At 36.2% G+C, this 23326-nt stretch overlaps 1 protein-coding gene across 2 annotated transcripts in view; it reads right to left on the reverse strand.

Moving 5' to 3' along the window:
• MANEA (mannosidase endo-alpha) overlaps window positions 1-12199 on the reverse strand; it is a 64395-nt gene extending 52196 nt beyond the window's left edge. The window contains exon 1 of one of the 2 annotated variants that reach the window (XM_019442880.2): window positions 11969-12199. The gene's annotated coding sequence lies outside the window, so the exon portion shown is untranslated. Of the gene's footprint in view, window positions 1-11742; window positions 11836-11968 lie in introns of those variants that run through there. The other variant, XM_019442879.2, reaches the window with a different exon arrangement.
• Window positions 12200-23326: the final 11127 nt, after the last annotated feature.

A 23326-nucleotide genomic window follows, 5' to 3' on the forward strand; every position in this document is an offset into this window, starting at 1 on the left:
TTTATGTTTTTATGTTTAAGTATGTATATACATATATGTATAGGTATGTGTGTATATGTACATAGGTATATACACACATATATGAATAAAATATCTTTATGTACAAATTTCTGGCTTGGGGAAAAGTTGACACTGATTTTTAAAATACGACTTTCTATGATAAATCATGCTGTTGTTATTCCAAAGAATTAAGTTCATAACAACTAATCCTGATAGAAAAGACAGACAAGTAAAACATAATCAGCAAGTAATTCTGTCTCACACATACACAAATACTTTCTATAAACTGTTACTCCCATTATGCATATATGCAAGAATTACTAAGATGAGCAAGCATATTTCTTTTAGGGCTAAAATCAGTCTTCTCAAAGTAAAGTTTAATTGTGAAATATAACACACCTAAAGATTAATATAAAAGACATACATCTAGGTTGAAACATATAAACATTCAAAACGGAAGCTGCCAGCTTAAAAATTCATCTCTACCTTTTGTGCCCCTTGCCAATCACCAGCCCTGCCCCTTCTCCTTAACAACAACCACTTGCCTTTTGTATTTACCATCCCCTCACCTTTCTTTGTAGGTTTTCTAAAACATACATGTATCTAACCAATATTCATTTTGTTTTGCCCATTTCAAAATTTTACTTAAGTAGATATGGTAATATCCATATGTACATATACACAAATAGAGAATATGCATATTAATCTTACACAAATATATGTGTATGCCTTCCATATACTTAGATATACTATAAATATGTATAATTACATATATAATTAGATGTACAGAAGTTACACAAAAATATTGAGAAACTTTATTAAACCTTCTCTGACACTTTACGTGGTATCCTACCTCTTTTCCATCCCTATGTTCTAATTTGCATCAGTTCTTCCTCTCATAAAAAAGTCATGAAAATGGAAAGGCATAGGTAGATAGGTCTGGAGATTTTGTTTTACAACTATAATAATCCACTGGTTTCATGAAAATGCTTTCGTGTCAAATATTCTCCTTCTTAAACTTTTGGAAGTAAAAAGTTAACACTTTCTCTATTGTTCCTAAGACTAATTTAGGGACACCCCCCCCCAAGTTATAATATTTTAATATTATTACATGGATACACTATGACCACACCAACAAGCTGGACTCATTAACGTAGATCATGTAACCAATTAACACTAGACATAAACTAAAACAAGCATTATGAAAGTAGAAATAGTTGACTTTTAGATGAGAAACAGGTGAATCCTTACTGTTGTTCAAGGAACAAAAATATGTTTCATTTGGTTGGAATATCAAAACAAATTCTAGACTCAGTTTAATTGAGCAACTAAATTGTGTAAAAAATAGTATGCTATGTGCCACATGAAATAGACTGATTAGTAAGACACAGTTCTTATGTTCAAGATGCTTGGAGTCCCCAAGGAAGGCAGAAGACACGTATGCAAATAAACTATAACTCAAAGAAGAAAAGTGCTAAAAGAGAAGTGAAAGGCATGTATAAAGCATACCATATAAATTAAGGAGTTGAAAAAAAACTCTTTATAAAAAAAATGTAAAATCTTAGAAGAAGGAGTACAATATGCATAGGCTGGTGGAAAAGAGAAGGGAAAAAAAAAAAAAAAAAAAAAAAAAAAAAAGAATGTCCCTAGTGTCAGAGAAAGGATGTGCCCAAAGATATACCTGACATGAAAGACACATTGTGAAACACAAAGGCCTCTGTAGGCTGCAGCCAGTAAAAGATAAGGAGGAAAAATAAAGCTATAGTGCTATGTTGGAACCATACTACACCAAAGAAAGAAAACTTTTCTGGTAAACAAGGGACCACTAAAGGCTTGTAAACAAAGTATTGGCATAATAAGAGTTCAGATTAGAAGAATGGAGCCCTTATAAAAAAATAATGTTCAAGGCATCAAACTCCACCATTTTCTGAATCTAATAATCTCCCATTCACTGATCATTTTAACAACTTACTCCTTTCCTACTTCTATTACTATTTTTAGTGACTCCACCAATATGGATGATCCAGTCCCGTAGTTTAGCCGCCCCAACTCTTTGCCTCACTTCTAAAGATCTGTTCTTTCTTTCACTCCACTTCACTAACTCAGGTGTCATACTCCTACTCTTGATCCTGACATTGTCAAACATTTATTACTCCAAAATCTTTATTTTTTTTTCCCATTTCCAAACATAACCTTCCGTGCCTTGAGCCCCTCTAGTTTAGTATTCTCATTCTGGCAATTCCTTGACCTTATTGAGACGTCCAGTCCACTGAGTCCACTGCTTTTTTGCTATATTTCCTTTTCGTCATGTTTTGTCTCTAGTGACAGTTTATAGTCCATTGTCCAACATTATAATTCCTCACTTCTCTCCTTTCTTAATACATACTGGTAAAACCCCAAATAAATGATGTGTGCCTTGACCTTGATCCAGAACCACAGAATTATACTGGACAAAACACACAACCATGTTGACTTTTCACTATGAATTCATACTCAAGATGCTTAACAATCCTGTCACTAAACTCCAGTATGTCACTTTTCTAACCTCAGAATTACTTTATTCATTTTTGTTTTTCATCAAACCTACGGCTACATCACCAACTTCCTTTATTATCTTCAGATATCTATGTCTTATCCAGCTGACCCTTGAACAATGCGGGTTTGAACTATGCAGGTTCATTAATATGTGCATTTTTCAATAAATATAGTGCAGTACTAAAAATGCATTTTCTCTTGTGATTTTCTTAATACCATTTTTTTCTCTAGCTTACATTATTGTAAGAATACAAATATAATATAAAGGACATATATAAATAACATGTTAATGAACTGTGTGTGTTATCAGGAAGGTTCCAGTCAACAGTAGGTAATTAGTAAAGTTTTTGAGAGTCCAAAGTTACAGGAAGATTTCCAACTGCATAGGAGTCAGCACCCCTAACCTCCAGTGTTCAAGGGTCAACAGTACTTCATAGAGGAAACAAAAACAATTTTACACAAACTCCCTTATCTTCCCATTAAGAAATTAACTTTAATATCAACTTGTTTTTATTGTCAGCAAAGGTTTCCAATTTTAATATTTGTTGTTTCACTCCCTGGATTTTCTTCTATAGAAAGCTCTATTACTTTTATTGAGTTTTGCTCAACTTTTACAACTGTATTATCTCTTCAATTTTTAAGTTTCTGTACCCTTTACCTTTCATAGGGCATTATCTATTGTGTTTGTCTTGTAGTCTTCATTTATAAAATTTGCTCATTTTTCACTTTTCATAGTCATAATTTGCTTATTCATCCAAATCTCATATAGCTATTTTAATTATTTCTATTAAAATATTAGGTTATGGTTGTCATATATTTTATGAACAAGTCTCTCTGGCATGCTTTCAGTATCTACAAGTATGTTCACTTCTTTGCTTATAAGGACTTTGTATGGGACCTGACTGATCTTTTTCTATTGACAAATATTACATGAAATAATTTTCTCTCAATTTTTGGAAGTGAATGCTTTATCATGATAGTTTTTCCAGATTCATGCTCTATAGAACTTAAGCTGTTTTTGGGAAATCTTACAATGGCTTTGAATGTCTTTCTGAGATCAGTTGGGTTCTTCTCCATTCCCACATTTATCTGGCATTTTTTATTTCCTTGGCTTGTATGCTATTATTACCCTGCTCAATTTGAAAGCTATTTCCAGAAGTTACTCTTCAATATGGGGTTTTGTCCTGAAAACCAATATGTTGTAGCCCCTTCAGATGTTAGGCTTCAAAGTCTCCCTCCCCCGTTGCAGCTACTATTCTCAAAGTGGTCTGTCACTCTTTCAATTAATATCTATGGTTAGAAATGTTCCTGTCTTCAGTTCAAGCAGATGCACTACTGCTTTCCTCTGTTTCTTCCTGCACAGAGTTAGAAAACAAGTCTTATAGTTATTAGAGAGCTGTCCCCTTCCACTCATACTGTGAGTCCATGGGGGATAACTTGTCTTTCAGTTTTGTTACAGATTATTTGTCTTGGTTTTACTATTTACTGGTCTGCTTTTATGATTTCAGGATAATTTAAACATACCAAAGCTGTTGCCATCACTCAACTCTTTGTACTTTCCTTAAAATGTGTTAATACCATAACTCTACTGCTAATTACATCTTTAGCAGTATCTTAGAAGTTCTGCATTCTGTACTTTTATGACCACTGAGTTCAAAATATATTCAAATTTCCATTATTTCTCCCATGAGAACTTATTTATAGATGTATTATATTTGGGAGATTTCCTAGTTTTTTGTTGTTGTTGTTGTTATTGCTTTATAGTGTGAATCCAATGAAAACATCGCCTGCATGATTTCAGTGCTTTGAAATATGTGGAGACTTGCTTTAAGGCTCAGCCTATGATCAATCTCATTAAGTGTCCCATATACATCAGGAAAGCATATTCTGCAGCTAGTGGTTACAAGATCTATGTACCAAATATGCTATCTTGTTTATATCGTTCATATCATCAGTATTAAAAATCCCCTATATTTATATCTACATGTTTATATTATATAATTTTAATTGATGGTATTATGTAGAGACAAATTTGAGACTGCTAGATTTTCCTGAAATATTAAATCTTATTTTATATGAAATGTTCCTTTTCTTCTCTGATAGAGTACAGTGTAAGACAAAACCTAATATTAACATAGCTACAACAGATTTCATTTGGTTGACACTGGAACAGAGTATCATTTTCATCATTTTATTGTCACCTCAAATGGTTATTTTTGAAATAAGACACTTATTATTATTGCTGTTTTTAACCTGAGAGTCTTTGTCTAATAGTTGTAGTATACACTACATTTACAGTTCTATAAATATGGATATTTAAATCTAATTCTTGCCCTTGTTTTTCCTTTTGGCCTTCTTACAAGCTCCATTTTCTCTCTTCCTTCCCCCCCCCCTTATCTTTTTAATGGTTTCATTTTTCTCTATTATGCATTCTCGGTGCAATTAAGAGCATGCATTCTTCTCAAAAACTGGTATGAATTAGAACTTTACTATTTCTCAAACAATAAAAGCACACTTAGAAGACTTTAGTTCCTTTATCCCTGCCCCAACTTTGAGCTCCTATTTTGGTGTAGATTATTTTTTTTACACATATCTTAAACCCCACCAGATATCATTTTTTTTTTAATATTTATTTTGAGAGGGGGGAGGGGTAGAGACAGAGGGAGAGAGAGAATCCCAAATAGGCACCATGCTGTCAGCACAGAGCCAGCTGGGGGGGCCCAATCTCACAAACTTCAAGATTGTGACCAGAGTTGAAATCAAGAGTCCAGGGCTTAACTGACTGAGCCACCCAGGCACCCCTAGGATATCATTTTATACAGTCAACATTATTGCATTTACCCTTTTCTTTCCTCTTTAGTTCCTCTTGCATTCGCCTACTTCCATTCAAACTAATTTTCCTCATGGTGAAAAAACAATTCCCTTTAACAGGGCTTTTAGTATTAGTCTGCTGCTCATAAACTCCATATTAGTTTGTTTGAAAATGTATGTTACCTTCAACTTAACATGTATACATAGACTTCTATATTGGCAATTATTTTCTTTCAGCACAAACTATTATCTTCTGCTTTTGTTTCTGTTGAAAACTCAACCACTATTTTTTTTTCCTCTTTGATTTTAAGGATTTTTAAAGGTATTTTCTTTTTTCTCTGGTTTCTTTTAATACTTTTCTCTTTTTCTTTGGTTTTCAGCAGTTTCCCTATGGAATAATACACATGGAATATGGTTTTCTTAATACTTATCCTGCTTTTGGTCCAAAGTGCTTCTTCAATCTGGGGTTAATAGCATTCCTTAGCCTTGTAAAATTCTTGACCACAATCTCTTCAAATATTGCTTTTGCTCCATTATTGCCTTCTTGCTCATTTTGGAATACATTACACATGTTAGAATTCTATATCCTATGTGTTTATAACATTTTTTTAAACTTTCCCTCCATATCTCTCCATGTCTCTGTACTTCTGAAATATCTTCTAGTTTCCTATTTCTCTTCAGCTGTCATTTCTTAATTTCAGTTATAATTTTACTCTTAGAATTTCCATTTGACTCTTTTCAAAGGTATCAGTTTTCTGCTAAAATTTTCCTTCTCTAATTCCTTGAACATGTTAATCCCATTTATTAAAGTCCACCTCTAATAACCCGAATTGGACCTTAGGGATTCTGTTTCTATTGCCCGTCTTTTGTTGTTTTGTTTTGTTCTTGCTTAGTACCTGGACAGTCACAGTCTTTCTGTAAGGCGGGTTAATTTATTATTGAATGCCAGCCCTTGTGTATGAAATGTGAAGAGGAAGATTATCTGAACTACTAAGAGCAAAATCTTCAAAACTGGGTTTAAGTCCTTGTAAATATTTGGACTATTTGTAATTAATCCTTATTCCTTTACACATATGGGTACTGAAATTAAAGGCATGGGTTTTATCAAGATCCTTCAACTTTCTATTTTCTACTTATGTTTAGTTTCTCTGCTACTTTCAAATGAGGGATTTTGAATAACCCTTCCTATCTCCCCCACAATCTCCCAAAGAATAATGCATGATGTAGGGCTCAGAGCCATTGAAATAAGTAATTCCACCTGAATTTCCTTATAACCTGAGCGTAATGAAACGCTTTAGAAGGGACTCAAAATTCAGATTCAATAGAAGTCATAGTTAATTTGTCTTTTCATTAACTATAGCTTTTAAAATATGCATATCAGAAAATACGGTCAACAAAGGACAACCGACAAACTGAAAATACCAAGATATTCTACCTCATTCAAAATTTTTAAAAATGCAAATTAAGGGCGCCTGGGTGGTTCAGTGGTTAAGCATCCGACTCGATTTTCGCTCAAGTCATGAACTCTCATGGTTGTTAGATCAAGCCCTGCATCAGGCTCTGCGCTGATGGTGTAGAGCCTGCTTGGGATTCTTTCTCTTTCTCTCTCTGCCCCTGCCCCATGTGCGCTTACACACTCCCAATCTTGCTCTCTCAAAATAAAATTTAAAAAATGCAAATTAAAACTACACACAAAAAAAAATCGTTTCTTATCTAGGAGACTGGCAAAACAAACACACAAATATATGCTGTTGGTAAAACTGTGGGAAAACAAGCACTTCCAAACACTGCTAGTGAATGCAAATTGGTACAGCCTTTTTGTGAATTTGGCACTAACAAAATTACATATACATTTACCTTTGGACTCAGTCCTACTTCATGGAAATTACCTTAAAAATATACAACATACACAAAAAATACAAAACCACATGAACAGTACATAAATCCATATACAGCACCATTTGTAACTGTAAAATGCTGGGGTGTTCAGCTGAATGAGGAAGAGATCTTGGAAATGACATAAACTGATTTTCTGGATATATTCTTAAGTGAAAAAAGGAAAATGCAAATAAGGAAATATACATTTTTCAAGTGAGCAAAGAAACAGAATAAACATTAGATAATGATGTGGATTATGTATGGGGGTAAGGAGAAACAGGGCAGAATAAAGGGGGATGAGAATGGGTAGAAGGATTGGAGGATGGAAGTGACTTCTCTTTTTGTATAGTTTTTTTTTTGAGCCATGTTATATTTCACATACTCTAACAAATATAAAATGTTAAACTCCAGTTAGTAAGCTGTTTTTGCATTGGTACAGGTTAGCAATTCTTAACACTTAATGTGTATTCTACAAGTAAGCCAACAAACAATATATGCTGGAACCTGGGGCCCAGGTTTTTCACTGACAAAAAAGTTGAGTTATGTATAAAGTGAAGGCTAGAAAGAAACTTGTGTTACCAGACAGTAATTAGCAGTATTAGTATGGATGTGTGTTTTTTATCAGTAAATGGGGGAAGTGTGTATATACACATTAACATAACCACATTATTTCCTAGTTCTGTCCACTGGCAGTCTAGGACCAAAGAAACCCCAGCAGCAATGAACACATCTGATGCTAAGATTTTTGGTTTTTAAATATTCCTTCTCTACTTAGAAGCAGCAGTAGTTACCTTGGAGAAATGTGGATTCCCAGACTGTGGCTGAGAAAGTACAAAATGAGCCTTGATCATCTTACCAGAAAGTAAAGTACTCAAGAAGTGTTGGGGATATGTCCATTCGACACAAAAGCCAGACTGAGGGGCAATCACTGCCTAAATCCAGGACAATTTCAGCACCAAAATAAGGAATAAGTAATAAATGATAGGTATTAAAATAAGAATTCATGAATCCATGCTGATATTTTTAGTTTTTTTTTATTTTCATACTGATGTTTAAAATGCAAAAATAAATAAAAGGATTAGAGAAGACTCATATTAGAATGCCAACTAATAAATTAAAAAAATTTGTTTTACATTTATTTTTTTGAGAGACATAGAGAGACAGAGTACAAGTTGGGAAGGGGCAGAGAGAGAGAAGGAGACACAGAATCCAAAGTAGGTTCCAAGCTCCGAGGTGTCAGTACAGAGCCCCACGCGGGGCTCCAACTCATGAACCGTGAGATCATGACCTGAGCAGAAGTTGGACGCTTAACTGACTGAGCCACCCAGGCGCCCCCGCAACTAATAAATTTAGATAGAATAATGGAATACCACTATTTGGCAACCACCATAATAACAACTATTATTAGGCAAAATCATCAACAGATTTTAAATGAGGAAATAAAAGTTTGATGAGAAACAGGATATCCATATATTGGCAAAGTATCTCTCCAAAAGACACCTAATTAACTACAAAGGGAAAAACAGTAACTCAGTGCAAAACCTAGCAGACACCACCTTAAACGAGTGATCAAAATGAACTTCATCAGTTAATTCTGGTTAGGTAGATATAAGTTTCCTGAGAGGATGCCCTAAGAAGGAAACAATCACTGCTATGGTATTCCTGTCAAAATTTAATTTGGATCTAATCATGAGGAAACATCAGACATTAGACACACACATATCCATACATACATACATTACATACATATATATACACCTATGTACACATGTTACATGTAATGTATATAATTATGTACAACATAATACAGAAGTGTGTACATGCATATAATGATAAAGCAAATACAGTTAAGATATTACCATTTGGTGAAATGCAGAAGTATATAGGGATTTGTTGTACTGAAATTTACAAATTATCAAGATAACTGATAATAAAAAATCCTTCCCTTAAAGATAATGAGAAATCTGACAAGCAATGAAGTAGAAAAAACAATTATGAACATAATATCTCAATACTAAAGATATACCAAGGAGAAAATAATGATTACCTCTGGGTGATAATAGTGATATTTTCTTACTCTACCTTCTAAAATTAGAACTTAATACTTCCTAAGAAAGAAAATTTTAGGAAATAATGGTAATGAATATTGCTAAGTCACAGAGAATGGGAGCAATAACTACAGCATTAATTAGTAAGACATTGGTTTTTCAGAGACTGACCAGTTGAGTGGTGAAGTAGGTAGAAGAGTCAGGATATGTAACAGGAAACTGATCTTGCCATCTAAAACCAAAGTCCAAATCAGCTAGGTTGATCCCCTTGTGGGACCCTCACTAAATCATTTAATCTCTTTTTAAAGAAAGAACACATTAGGTGTGTTTTCTGACAAAGTAGTTCTGTGTCTTATGCAAGATGATGTTTGCAAAAGAAGTGGAAGAGGGTAATATTTTACCAATTGGATTTAAGAATAAGTGCACAATTGGGGCGCCTGGGTGGCTCAGTCGGTTAAGCGTCCGACTTCGGCTCAAGTCATGATCCCACAGTTCATGAGTTGGAGTCCCGTGTGGGGCTCTGTACTGACAGCTCAGAGCCTGGAGCCTGCTTGGGATTCTGTGTGTCCCTCTCTCTCTGCCCATCCCCCACTCACGCTCTGTCTCTCTCTCAAAAATAAACATTTAAAAAAAAATGTGGAAAAAGAATATAAAAAAAAAAACACAGTTCTGAACAACTCTGAAACTTTTGTACATTCGTTAGATTCATTTCTCAGATTCGTTTCTCAGATCTACAGAAGAACACAAAACATAAACAAACAAAGTGATATCAACTATTATTTCAAAAAGTGCTGTCAATCCAGTTAGAAACACCTTTTAATTACCCTATTACTAAATTATACAGACTTCTAGTGCTTTTTTCTTTTTAGTATTGTTTTCTAATTTCATTTTCTAAGAAGCTATTGTAAATAAAAAATAATACTAGAAAACACACCTGGAACTTTCAAAACAAGTTTCTATACCAACGCTTCCTTACCCCAGTTTTAATGAAACACACCTGCTGGTTAACAGAAATTCAGTTAAGCATAATTTCATCCCTCCACTTTAACCTTCACAATGACCTAGGAAGTAAAACTTTTTTAACGCCATTTTACAGATGACACAGTAAAGGTACAAACCAATTGGTAACTTTTCAGTCTGTGGGCTAGTGAAGAGCTAAGTAACATGTCCGAGGTGAAGCAACTAGCAAGAAACAGGACAAATTTAGCTCTAGAATTCAAGCTCTAGCCTTCTATTCCACCATCCTACAACATACTAGACAAATTAAGTTTAAAAATTTTTTGTGACACAGATGAAAACTGCCAACATGTGGTCAAGTTTTCATTTAAATAGTACGGTCTTAGGGGTGCCTGGGTGGCTAAGTGGGCTAAGCTCCCACTCTTGGTTTCAGCTCAGGTCATGAGGTCATGTTTCTGAAGGTTCCAGCCAGAGTCCCGTTGTCATAGCAAAGCCTGCTTGGGATTCTCCCCACCCCCACCCCCCCCTCTGCACCTTCCTGGCTCACTCACTCTCTAATAAACTTTAAAAATAAATAAATAAATAAATAAATAAATAAATAAATAAATAAATAAATAAGTAGTATGGTCTTAGAAAACAAGATTATCTGCTACCTACTCATAAATTGCAGCTCAAATTTAATCTGAAGACCGTTTACTTTCTGATCATACACTTACTGTTCACCACGTGACTAACAGCAACATCTCTGGTAATGTTTTATGCACAGATAGAGCCTGAAAATACACAAAATTCACAACACTACACCGGTTTTAGGAGTTTACATATAGCTCAAGAAGGAGGAAATAACGTATTGTCGTGAAAGTGACCAGTAAGCAATGTGGCAGTATTACCAATACCTAGATTTTACTTTATTTTTTTCTCCTAAACTGTCTAAAATACTTGAACATAAACCCATTCCAGTCCTATTCGTCTTTTTTAACATCATATCCTATTATCCTCCCTTATTGGTCTTTAAACACTTCGAGGTTTTCCCTTAACACTTACTCAGAGGGTCTAACAATAATACAACTAAAACTGTCGTAAACGCCTGAATTTCAATTTGCTCCTTTAGAAAATGTAACAAGACATAGTCCGGCATAGCTGCATCCTGAAACTTAACAAAAGATAACAGTCTACGAAGACAGAGCCAAAAGTGTTTTAACAAGCAAATGGAAAAACCACCGCCGCGGTGGCCCAAAGGCTCCAGGAGGTTGGTGGCCGCGACCTTCCGCCAACACCCGGAGCCCGGTAGGCCTCGATCCCCCCACTCTCCCCGCAGGCTCAAGGCTTAGCTGAAGTTTGCATACAAAAGGACCGGGCCTAGAACAGCTTCCGTCACTCCCGGAATTCCCAACTTGCTGGGGGAGAGAAGGGAAAACAGAGGCGACGGGAGGTTGGTCTCCGAAGAAGTGGCGGACACAAGGCCGGCAGGATCGGGAAACAGCAGGCAATAAAAAAAGGCAATAAAACTAACCAAGACACAAAGAAGGGCTAAGAGTGACAAGAGTGAGTTGCCCCGGGGGGGGGGGTCCCGAAGCACGCAGCGCGACACCTCTCGCTCGCCGGAGGGGCGCGGGGTCAAAGGCCACCCGCAGAAGCTGCGAGCACATTGGCTGGCGGAAGAGCGCGCAGGCGCCCGGGGTAGGTCCCGTACCCGCCGCAGCCGCATCTGCGGGGCCCTGAATCTTCCAGCTACTCACCAGGGAATCCGGCCACCAGCAGACGATCCAGCCAGAGCCGTGAGGGTAGAGAGAAGAGGGAGAGCGGGTGCAGAGAGCCCGCGGCCTCCAGTCAGCGCGCACAACCAGCCCCGCCTCCCCAAAGACGCGCGCTGAGCGTTCCTGCAACCCCGGGGGGCGGGGCTTTGACGCCGGGCTCCGCGAGCCAGCGGGGTGCAGGCCTCCCCCACAGGGGCTCCTCTTATCCGTCAGGGCCTGAGGGGCGTGGACGAATGAGGGGAGAGCTTTTCTGGGCGTTCGGTGCGGGTGGAGAAAAGGGGTGGAGCGGGTTCTAGCCGAACTCCCAACCTCCCCCTCCAACTAGAGATGACCCACCCCTCTCTTAAAAACAGGTCTTCTGAGGTTTCTCTGCGAAAGTGTCCCTGATCCGCTGATCGAGGGCAGCTGGTCTTGATGTGGCCTTCCAAAGTTGCATTAACTGACGTACACCGGTTGTTTTCATGCTCTTTAAATTAAGGAACCGTTTTTTGTCTTTTTTTAAAAAACTAGAACTTTTCTTAAAGGCCCTAAGTAGAGAATCAAAGATGACATTTAATTTGCAAATATATTGTATAAAGTCACATTTGTTCTGAAGTAGAGAAATGATTGAAAACAATGAGGCAGGTGTGAAGAACAAGTACTTTGGAGACAGGTTACAGCTGAAGGTTTCCATCTTACATCAGCCTCAGAAGCCAAGAGAATTCCGTATTTTGTTTGGTGACATGGTAACAAGGAAATCCTGACTCACAGTCTAGAACTTGCTGATGTGAACAATTTTGTAAGGGTTGCCTTTAAAGTCAGACTAGATTTTTTAAAAGGAATGTTCATTGTGAAATATGCATATATGAATGTATCCCGTATGTGCACATTTTAAAGAATAATAAAAAGAATACCCTGCTACTCACTACAGAGCTGAAGATGCAGAATACCAGTATTTCTGAGACCTCGGAAGTCCCTTTCCATCTCCCTCCCAGACAGAAATAAACATTATGCTAAATATTGTATTACTTATTTCCTTGCATTTTTGAATATAGTTTTATATGTATAATTCCCTAAAAATATAGTTATCCTGGTGATGTAGATTTTATAATGAATCATACAGCATTTTCCCCCTCTAACTTCTTTTTTCACTACACATTTGGGTTTTGAGATTCATCTATACACAGATACATTTCACATGGACTAGACTGGCACATGATTATCCATAACACCTGTTATTTTTAGAGTTTAAAACTTTTTGCCTGGTAATATCCTCTTTTAATTTGCTCTTTCAGTTTACATTAACCCCTTGCCAATGAAGTTGTGCAGTTTATAAATGCTTAGTGGCTATTTGGGTTTCTGTGGAATGCCTGTTCTCAATTTTGACTCACTTTTTATAGGCTTGTTGCTTTTGAAAATTAATTTGTTAAAAAAATTAATTTGTAGATAATCTTTATATATTTTTAAAGCTTAAATACTTCTCTGTTGTTAGTTATATGTGTTTCAAATAGCTTCTCTCAGTTTGTGGATTGTATTTTAACTTTCTATGGTCTCTTTTGATGAACAAAAGCTGTATATTTTAAGGTACTGCTAGCTGATAACAAATTTGTACATTATAATTTCATGCTTTTTGCTTTCTTGTTTACAAGAGGCTTCCCAACCTTAGACCATGAGATATACTCTTTTGTTTTCTACATTTTTGAAGTTCAATTATGAAATATTTTCAGACACAGAAAAATACAGATAATAACATAGTGAACACCCATGCACTCTACATAATGAAAATTTTTTCAAGCCCCTCTTTCTTATGATTCTTCTTTAAAATTGCCTTAGCTACTCTTGGCTCTTTGCTCTCTCATATAAACTTTAGGATGAGTCCATTAAGATCCATAAAAAACCCTATTTGGATTTTGATTGGAATGGAATTGACTTTATAGAGTAACTTAGCAAAAAATGTCTTATCAGTGAACATGGGACAATTATCCATTTATTCAGGTCTTTTATAGCCTGTAATGCTTTGTATTTTATTAAAGTTTTAAACAACTTTCATTACACAGGGTCTTAGATTTTCTTCCTAAAATTGGAGCTATCCTTCTTTAAATTACATTTTCTAATTGGCTATTAATAGTTTATAAAAAGGGCACCAATTTTTGTACATTGGTCTCATATCCATAAAATTTTGCTGAATTTTTTGTGTTTGCTTTGTTACTTTGTTACCTCTCTGGATATTTTATGTAAATAACCATGTCATGTATAAATAAGGGTAATTCTTTTCCTTCTTTTTCATTTCTTAAACCACTTATTCATTTTTCTTTTCTTTTGTATTAACAGGACCTTCAGTACAATATTTTAAACTTTTTTTTTTTTTTTAGGGGAGAGACAGAAGAAGAAAAAGAAACTATCCCAAGCAGGCTCCTCATTGTTAGTACAGAGCCTGATGTGGGTCTCAAACTCACGAACCCAACCTTGAGATCATGACCTGAGCCGAAATCAAGAGTCAGATGCTTAACCAACTGAGCCACCCAGATGTCCCATACAACGTTAGTGGAAATAATGATAGCATCTTTATCTTGTCCCTGACTTTACTGAAGTGTTTCTAAAATTTTATCATGAAATAATGCTTGCTATGGGCTTTTGGTAGATACTTTATCAGGTTTATTAAGGTTTCTATTTATAGTTACTAATTTTTTAAATCAAGAATGGTTATTTTATTGATTTTTTCTTCATGTTTTGAAATAATTATTCCCTCCTCTAATATTTTTATGGGAGTTATTATATTAATAAATATTCTGATGTTGAATAAAAGAAAGGTTATTTTATAAATATATCCAATGCATACCTACTTAAAAATGGTTTGATTATGCCTGCCACCATAAATAAATTAGGGTAAATAGATTCTCATTGCATCACTTTTTCTACCCATCAGTTTCAATGTATAACAATATTTATAAATTGGATTGGGATCACAGCTAATGCCCATCCTATAAGTCTTACTGTTCTATTGGCCCCTTATCCCTTGCTAATGGCAAGAAATGTTGAAATATCACTTATAGAGACAATGTTATCCTTTTTTTTCACATCACTTTTTTTTTCAAAATATTTTTGTGTAGATTACTTACATATTGGGAGGTATGGTAACAATATTTTGTCGTAATGATCACATATATATTTTTACGTGATAAATCTTGAATTTCCCAAATATAGGATGGCTATAATTCCTGCCAAGTTCAATTGTCTATTTTTCATACATACTTTAACTAAAAAAAGTAGCACTGGAAAATATGCCATTCATTTAAAGATGGATTCCCAGAAGGAAAAACATGAGAGCTGCATGTAAATTGATTTTGTGTAGTAAAGAGACATTTTAAATGTATTGCATCAGGGTGGTCGGGAAAAATGGGGAGAAAATAATCCAAATTTTCCTTATCAAATTCTTGTTGAGAACTATTCTAACACATTAAACTAATAGTAGCTTTTGGCTTCTCTGAATTACTATTTATTATTATAATAGTCTCTACCCAACAAGATCCTCGGGGGTTGATCTTATCTTGCTACTAGTGAAACAGCATCCATTTCTCTTTTGGCATTAGCAGTAAAGATCCTTCTCCTTATTTCCCAGGCTTGTGCAAACTTGTATACCTACAGTCATCCTTTTCCCTGTCTCAATTTCAGTGAGCCTCAGAAATACACAAAATATACAGTGTGTGAGGAGGTATACCAGTTAAGACATGCTTTAGTTGCATGAAACAGAATACTAATATAACAGTTCACATTTGTAAAACAGAGAAAATATTTCATAAAACTGAACTAAATAGCCTGCTTGGAGTGTACATTGTGGGCACTGTGGTTCTGACTATCCCAGACCCTATGTGGTAATTTCTAAGGTGTTAAGGAGGTCAATATCCTGCATGCATGTAACACATTACTGGCTCCCTGAATGAGAAGCTCTTCCCTAGCTAATTAAATTCACTTCACCACAACACATCACCACATAAGGAGTCTTCAGGGAACTGGGGCTCCAGCAAGTATGCTGATGGGATGATAGAAGACACAATGCATGCTCCTGTGGCTTGTGGATAGCGTGAGAAGTCATCCATTAAGGGAGAGGACTAAGTTTGGACAATCTCCTTATCAGTGCTGTATAAGTCTTCCATAGACTAGGATTATTACTCAGTTCTGCATCTTGTAATTTTATCTTATAGCCTAGTGCATGTCTTTCTAGTTGTTTTTTTTTCTGTTGAAGTAATGGGGGATATGGAAAAAGGTGAGACATCAATGTCCTTTTGACCATGAGAAAGAAGTTTTGACATGTCTCTTTTATGTTTGGCTAGTGAATGCACACCACTTCATGCTTTAAACTCTATATTCTGTTTTATTACAGTCACAAGAGGACTATCAGAATTGTAGTAATAGAATTTAAATCCAGATCTGTATATTCCAGGAAGAAGGGCTTTCTGAGAGTGCAAGTTGATTAAGTGCATAACGGCAGCTGGGTCAAGTTGTAACTAGTGGGGCAGAATTTCTCACCGGTCTTTCTGCTTTCATATGTAGATTTTCCACTCCCCTCTTTTCTGTACTATGGTATTTCATGGTAAACTCATAAATTTATCATTAACCATAACTAGCAAATAGGTATGTGGCCTTAAAACAGAGAATGCTGCCCTCAGGACTGACACTCTCTTACTTTGATTTACTAGGATTCTAAGTTGCTTTAGAATTTCTACTTGTATCAATTTTTAAAATTGATAAATTGGTGGCAATAATTAGCAAGAGAGAGAGAGAGAGAGAGTTATCTAAGTGTTTAAATTGAAACAAGAAAGGAATTTGTATCCTGAAATTTGGGAAAAGGGAATTTGAATCCCTTACTGCACTATAAAAGACTACTGTCTCCTTGACAGCATGGATTTTGCCCTTTTTATATGTCCAGAGCCACAATAGTTATTGACATATAACAAGAATACAACAAATAATTTATTTGGGGGATAAAAGAATAAAAGACTAAGAGGTTACTTACTCATTATTATTTAATCCTACTTTCTGAGATATACTGTTTGCTCTAGTCCTAGAACTGTCTTTACTGTGTGTCACCTGAATACTTGATGTCTTTTTTCCCCTCCAGTCCTTGAAGTTTCATTAGAATCTGCTAGATGTATTATGTCATTTTATCCCTTTGTTCATCACTCCACTTACCTGACATTTCTTCTCAGTTCTTGTCCACATCCTCTCTTCTCAATGTTAGATTTCTTTTTTGCAAGCAAGAGAAACTGAATCTGGCAAACTAAAGCACAAATAGAGTACAGCAGGAAGGTAAAGACAGGAAATTGGGCAATGGGTGGGAACCCAGAAGCACTGGACTATTGGGAGCACAGCCTCACAAAACAGTACAGATTAAGGCACTGATGTTTTCAAGTGCGCACTGACCTCTCAGTATCATTGACACCACCATGAAGAATTTCTCAATTCTGCCCGCATTATTTGCCTTATTTATTCAAGATTCAGGTCTTTGTTTGGAAAAATCTGATTAGCTAAGCCTAGGCTATATGTCTGTATCTTCTCAGCTTCCTTGAATGGAAGGCAGTTCTTTTGACTTCCTTAATGGGAAGTGGGGCACAAGACACACACTATAGTATTCCTCCAAAACCAGAAGGATTTTTGGATCCTAATAAACAAACAAATGCAATTAATCCCAAAACAAAAAGTTCAATTATTTATTATGCTATGCTTCAATGTTCATGTAAAGTCTACCTTCTCCATGACTATTGTGTCACACTGAATGGTCCATTTTTAATCTCTATTACATTTATAGGCAGTACTATGAAACACACCAATAATTTATTAATTAAATTGTCATGCCATTATTTACATCACATTTTGCTTTATAAAGGTTTAACTAGGATCTTGACACCATTTGGGATGCAAAGGATATAACTCCCAAGAAGTCTCCTGAATAGAAGACCAAAGCCTCCACCAGCTGATGGCAGCAGGCAATTCAGAGATCTAAACTCTTATCCATCACCCTAGTGCTCTAATATTTCACCAAGTGCATCCTGAGATCTTGAGTACCTACCGGTCTTGACAACAAAGAATCCAGTCTAACTCTATCTCACATAAATTCCTGAATTGTGACACAGGTCAAAGAAGAAACTGGCCTTGAAAGGTCATGTCTGTAACTCAGAGCTGTGTCAATTCCCTGGCCTTGTAGCGGCCACAGGGGCTAAGGTGCCTTCTTTACTCATTAGTAGAGGTTCTTCTAGGATTGATTCACACCCCAGTATTAAACTCAACTGCTATGGTCTCAATGCTTATGTCCTTTCAAAATATGTTGAAACCAAATTCCTCAGGTGATGCTACCAGGAGGTGAGGACTTGTGGAAGTGAAGACTTTGGAGGTGCTTAGGTCATGAAAGAAGAGCCCTAATGAATGGCTATAGTGCCCTTATAAAAGAGGATCCAGAGAGACCCCTTGCCCCTTTCTGCCATATGAGAATAAAATAAGAAGTATATGACCCAGAAGAGGGCTTTCACCTGACCATACACCCTAATCTTGAACTTCCAGCCTCCAGAACTGTGAAAAATAAATGCTTGATGTTTATAAATCATCAGGTTATCATATTTTGTTATAACATCCCTAAACAGACTAAGAAACCAATTAAATAGGCTAAGTCCTTTTGACAAAAGCTCTTTTCATTTCTGATTTCAGCACTTGACCAGGTCATAGCACTCCAAATGATGGAGATGGGAGAGTTCCCGTGTCATTACCTTCCATACAGAGGTAGTAGAACATTCACTTCTGGTCGATTGATGCTGCTGAATTGAATGCAATACTGACTGGGTATGGGCCATCTCTGCTGGCAAGACGCTATTCCAAATGGCAGTTGAGATAGATGCATGTCTTTAGTTAAAAGCTGGGTCGACAAAGGGGTAACAGCACTTCCTGAGTGGGGAAACTACTCCGTATAGCTTGGTACAGAGCCTCAGTGTTTTAAGGGAAGGAGTTTCATGTGTTGTGATTGAGCATTAGTTATATACCCTAACTAGCAAATCCCCAAATGTCGTACTACTTATAGTCCAGATTTTTCAGAGTTCTTTTCTAAGGCATTAGGGTTTGGGTTTTTCTTTACCTTTCCAGGATACCATAGACTCCTAAACCACATCGACCTAACCTTTCTTCTGCCAGAAAACCACAATCTCCTGATAAAAAAAAAAAAAAAAAAAAAAAAAAAAAAAAAAAAGGAGCAGTCTGCAAAGTCACTAAAGGGAAAAAAAAGGCTTGTTATTTCTTAAGATAGATGAGCCCACTCATCCTCTATTTATATAAGAGAGAACACAAGTAATTTTTCTCAGCAGTGTCTGCTGCAAGGTGATTTTCTGTGCCTGCTTATTCTAAGAAGTAGCTGGCAATTTCTCTTGCTAAAAGAGTAAAAGAAAGAACATGCATTTATTCTCTGATAAAATATTCCTCTATTAGAGAACGCAATTAAAGAGCAGGTCTGTGCCTTGTACATCTTTTCTGCCTCCCACAATGTCAAGCTCCTTGAGCACAGATGCAAAGATGTCTAATTCACTGCTGGGTCTCCAATATCCAGCATGTAGCAGGTGCATGTGGTAGGATGAGTAATGGTCCCCAAAGAGATCTAGGTCCAAATCCTCTGAACCTATGAATGTTACTTTATATGGCAAAAGAGATTTTGCAGATGTGATTAAGTAGCTTTAGATGAAGACTGTCTGTGTGGGCCCTAACTATCACCACAAGTGTCCTTTCAGAGTCAGAGAAAGGAAAATTTGACCGAGAAGGCAATGTGGCTCCTGAGCAAAATGCCATGCTGGCAGCTTTAAAGATTGGGGAAGGAGCTGCAAGGTAAGGAAGGAAAGGAAGGCAGCTCTAGAAGCTGGAAAAGGCAAAAACAAACAAAACAAACAAAACAAAAACAAGCAAGCAAACAAAACACAAAAACAAAAAACAAAAAACATACTTCCCTGAGCCTTCAAAGGGAAAGTGACCAAGCCAACACCTTGATCTCAGCCCAGTGGAACTGACTTCAGGATTCTGAATTCCAGAACTGCAAGAAAATAAAATGAATGTTTTTTTTAAGCTACCAAGTTTGTACTAAATGGTTCCAGCAAGCAAAGGAAACTAATACAGTGCTCAATAAATGTATTGAATAAATAAAACAATGAACAGTGAGGATTCAGTAAATATTATATTAATTATAAGATACCCCGGTTGGTATAAAAATGGTGTGTGAGAAGAAAAACAGTAGATGTACTGTTTACTCTTCTTTTTATTGTGGACGTTAAAATGCTGTTTTGGATGTGAGAGAATTATCTGTCAAATGTATGTACAGAGTTAAAGTTAATCACACTGATCTAACTTGGGGTTTTTATTCATCGAATCTTATTCCGGTTGTTTTGGCTGTTTTATTTTGTTGAGATTCCTCAGTATGTTAGTTTTATAATAATTGATTTTATTTGAATATGCAATTATTCACAGTTTTGGGGATGGTGGTGCCTACTGTCAGAATTCATCAGTTCAGAAGAAACATCTGCCTTCTAGGAACTTGCTGTCTAGAAGATACAGAGACACATAGCATGTGGTTTATATTAATTATCCTCTTACCACTCTATGGGCTACTTCAATTATATTTGTAGATGTCTATATTTTCTTTTTTTAAATCACTTATTCATTTATTTTTGAGAGAGAAAGTGCAAGAAGGGAAGGGGCAGAGAGAGAGGAGACAGAGAATCTGAAGCAGGCTCCAGGCTCCTAGCTGTCAGTGCAGAGCTGGACATGGGGCTTGAACCCACGAACCATGACATCGTGACCTGAGCTGAAGTCGGACACTTAACTGATTAGCCACCCAGGCACCCCAATGTCTATACTTTCAAGAGTTTGTGCTCCTATAAGGCGGGCTTTCCTTCATTCATCTGTCTATTTTTATAGCACCTAACTCAATGCCTTTCAGATAGCAAGTCTTAAAACATGTTTTTTTAATTGAAAAGAAATTAATGGCCAGAAATTCATTCTCTATTGACTCAGTAAAAAACAAAGCACTGTGTGTGTGTGTGTGTGTGTGTGTGTGTGTGTGCATGCAGCACACGCATTTATTTATTCATGTGTATGATAAAAACTTGGTAGTAACATTTTTATGTTCCTGCTTCTTTCGAAGTAAGTTATTTGAGTATGATGTTTAATCATCTTTTAGAATTAAAAAAGTGCAAAAACAAAGGCAGAACTTACCAAATTACCATTTATGATCCCACAGCAAATAAAACAAATAAACATGTATTCTCTAAACACTCTCTTAATATTTCATGATTCATTAGAAAAATATAATATGCTCCCAGAAAGATTAGAAACATAGTTTTACACATATATTTTAACTGCTTTTATATGTTTAAAATTCATTTCAAAGTATAAAATGTCTTTATTTTGCAACATTAACTTTTCTATTTTGTACAACTTGTTCACGAAAAGTATAGAAGAAAATATCAAACGAATTAGAAAGTACAGACTTCAAAAACTATTTTTCAACTGAGTACCAATGATATTTAGCACATTTAAAAAAAACAAGATAAAGAAATTTTTAATTGGGTTTACCAAGGAACATAATACGTTGGCTTCCCCAATATTTTTCTCCAAAATTTCCCTTTCGATTTTGATTTTCTCTTATGTGTTCAAACTCCCTGGATGATTCTTATCTTCCTAGTTCTCCCTGTGGTATTTTTGCCTCCAGGCCTGAGATTTCTATTCCCTCCAGTTCTTGCTGTGGGAAGCCCTGTGATATTTCCCACCTAAACTAATCTGCAGTTCTGAACATTCTGACTGGGGGTACCTGGCTTAGGCTCATTAGCTCTCCCTTTCATTACACCAGACTTGCATCTCCTGGTGCTTTGTTGGAGTTATGGCAACTCATAGAATTTTAGAGTGTGAGAGGATACCAGAAGTCAGCTGGACAGCAGGTTTTTAGTAAAACAATCTCTTCTACAACACTCCAAACACATGGTAACTATACTTTGCTTGGAAGGCAACAGACTCCCACAAAGTCAGGACAACTTGCTGCAAATTTTCCCTCAAACAAAGTCTAAATGAAGTCTATCCCTTCTGTACATTGATCCTAGGCCTTTTTTTTTTTAAGTTTATTTATTTTGAGAGAGGGAAAGAAAGAGAGAGATGCAGAGAGAGAGAGAGAGAGAGAGAGAGAGAGAGAGAGAATCCCAAACAAACTCCACACTGCCAGTGCAGAGCCCAATGTAGGGCTCAAACTCATGAACTGTGAGATCATGACCTAAGTGAAAATCAAGAGTCAGGCACCCAGATGCCCTAATCCTAGCTCTTTTTATGGAGCTGCAGAAAATACTATAATCCCTCTTCTAGAAGAAAGCCCTAAAAATAAATGAATATGTTTCTAATTTTCTTTCCAAATTTTTAGACAGGAGCATTTGACCCCTTTAAAAATCCTCTGTGACTTTGTAGCAGAATAAAGAATTAAGTTGCCAGTAAAGAATATACTTTTTTTTTTTGGAAAGTATCCTTTTCTCATTTATCCTGAGTTGTCAGTATCTAGAGGAAAGAAAAAAATCTCTAATTCTTCACATCACCTTCTTTAAATATCAAGTTTCTGGTGAACACAATGCTGGGTGAACTAACCAATGTAGATAGTCCCCTTCCCACACAACATAGAAATGGAATTCCGAACTGTTTGGTTTTAATATATATCAGAGCAGAGAGAGAGAGAGAGAGAGAGAGAGAGAGAGAGAGAGAGAATACTTTTAAGGGTCAAAAACAAAGAGAATTTGAACCCAAACAACAAAGGCAACAATATAATGAGTAACAGCAACCACCCAGTAGGCACAGACTATTTTAGAAGAGCTACTGAAAACTGTTCAAAGAAACAAGGAAAAAAGACTTAAGACTCAGGCAAATATGACTGAATTTTTAATGGATGGTGGTTACATGCATTTCATAGTTTTGAGCATATGGAAATATTTTATAACATAAAACATTAAGGATATATGTTTACTGTACTTAAAATTATGAAATGCATGCACCCACAGTCTGCCACCTCCCAGTCCTCAAATTGTCTGTGGATAGGACTGTTGCACTCATGCTGGTTTTTACAACTTTCTTGACACTGTGTGAATGTGTGCCAAGCAATCTGAACCAGATCAGAAGAGAGTAGGTGAACAAAGATGTAGCAGCTGTTAATGTCCAAGAAATTTTCAGAAAAAAGCTGTCGTTTCTTAAAATGAGCAAAAGGGCCTACTTGGATTGATGATGCAACCACTGTGGGTATTCAGTTTCAAAACCATATGCTTATGGTAAACATTTTGCACTTTTTTCGTACTGTGCTTTATATGAAAA

This window comes from Panthera pardus, unplaced genomic scaffold (genome assembly GCF_024362965.1).
Source record: "Panthera pardus isolate Hobbes unplaced genomic scaffold, ASM2436296v1 HiC_scaffold_17, whole genome shotgun sequence".
NCBI lineage: Eukaryota > Metazoa > Chordata > Mammalia > Carnivora > Felidae > Panthera > Panthera pardus.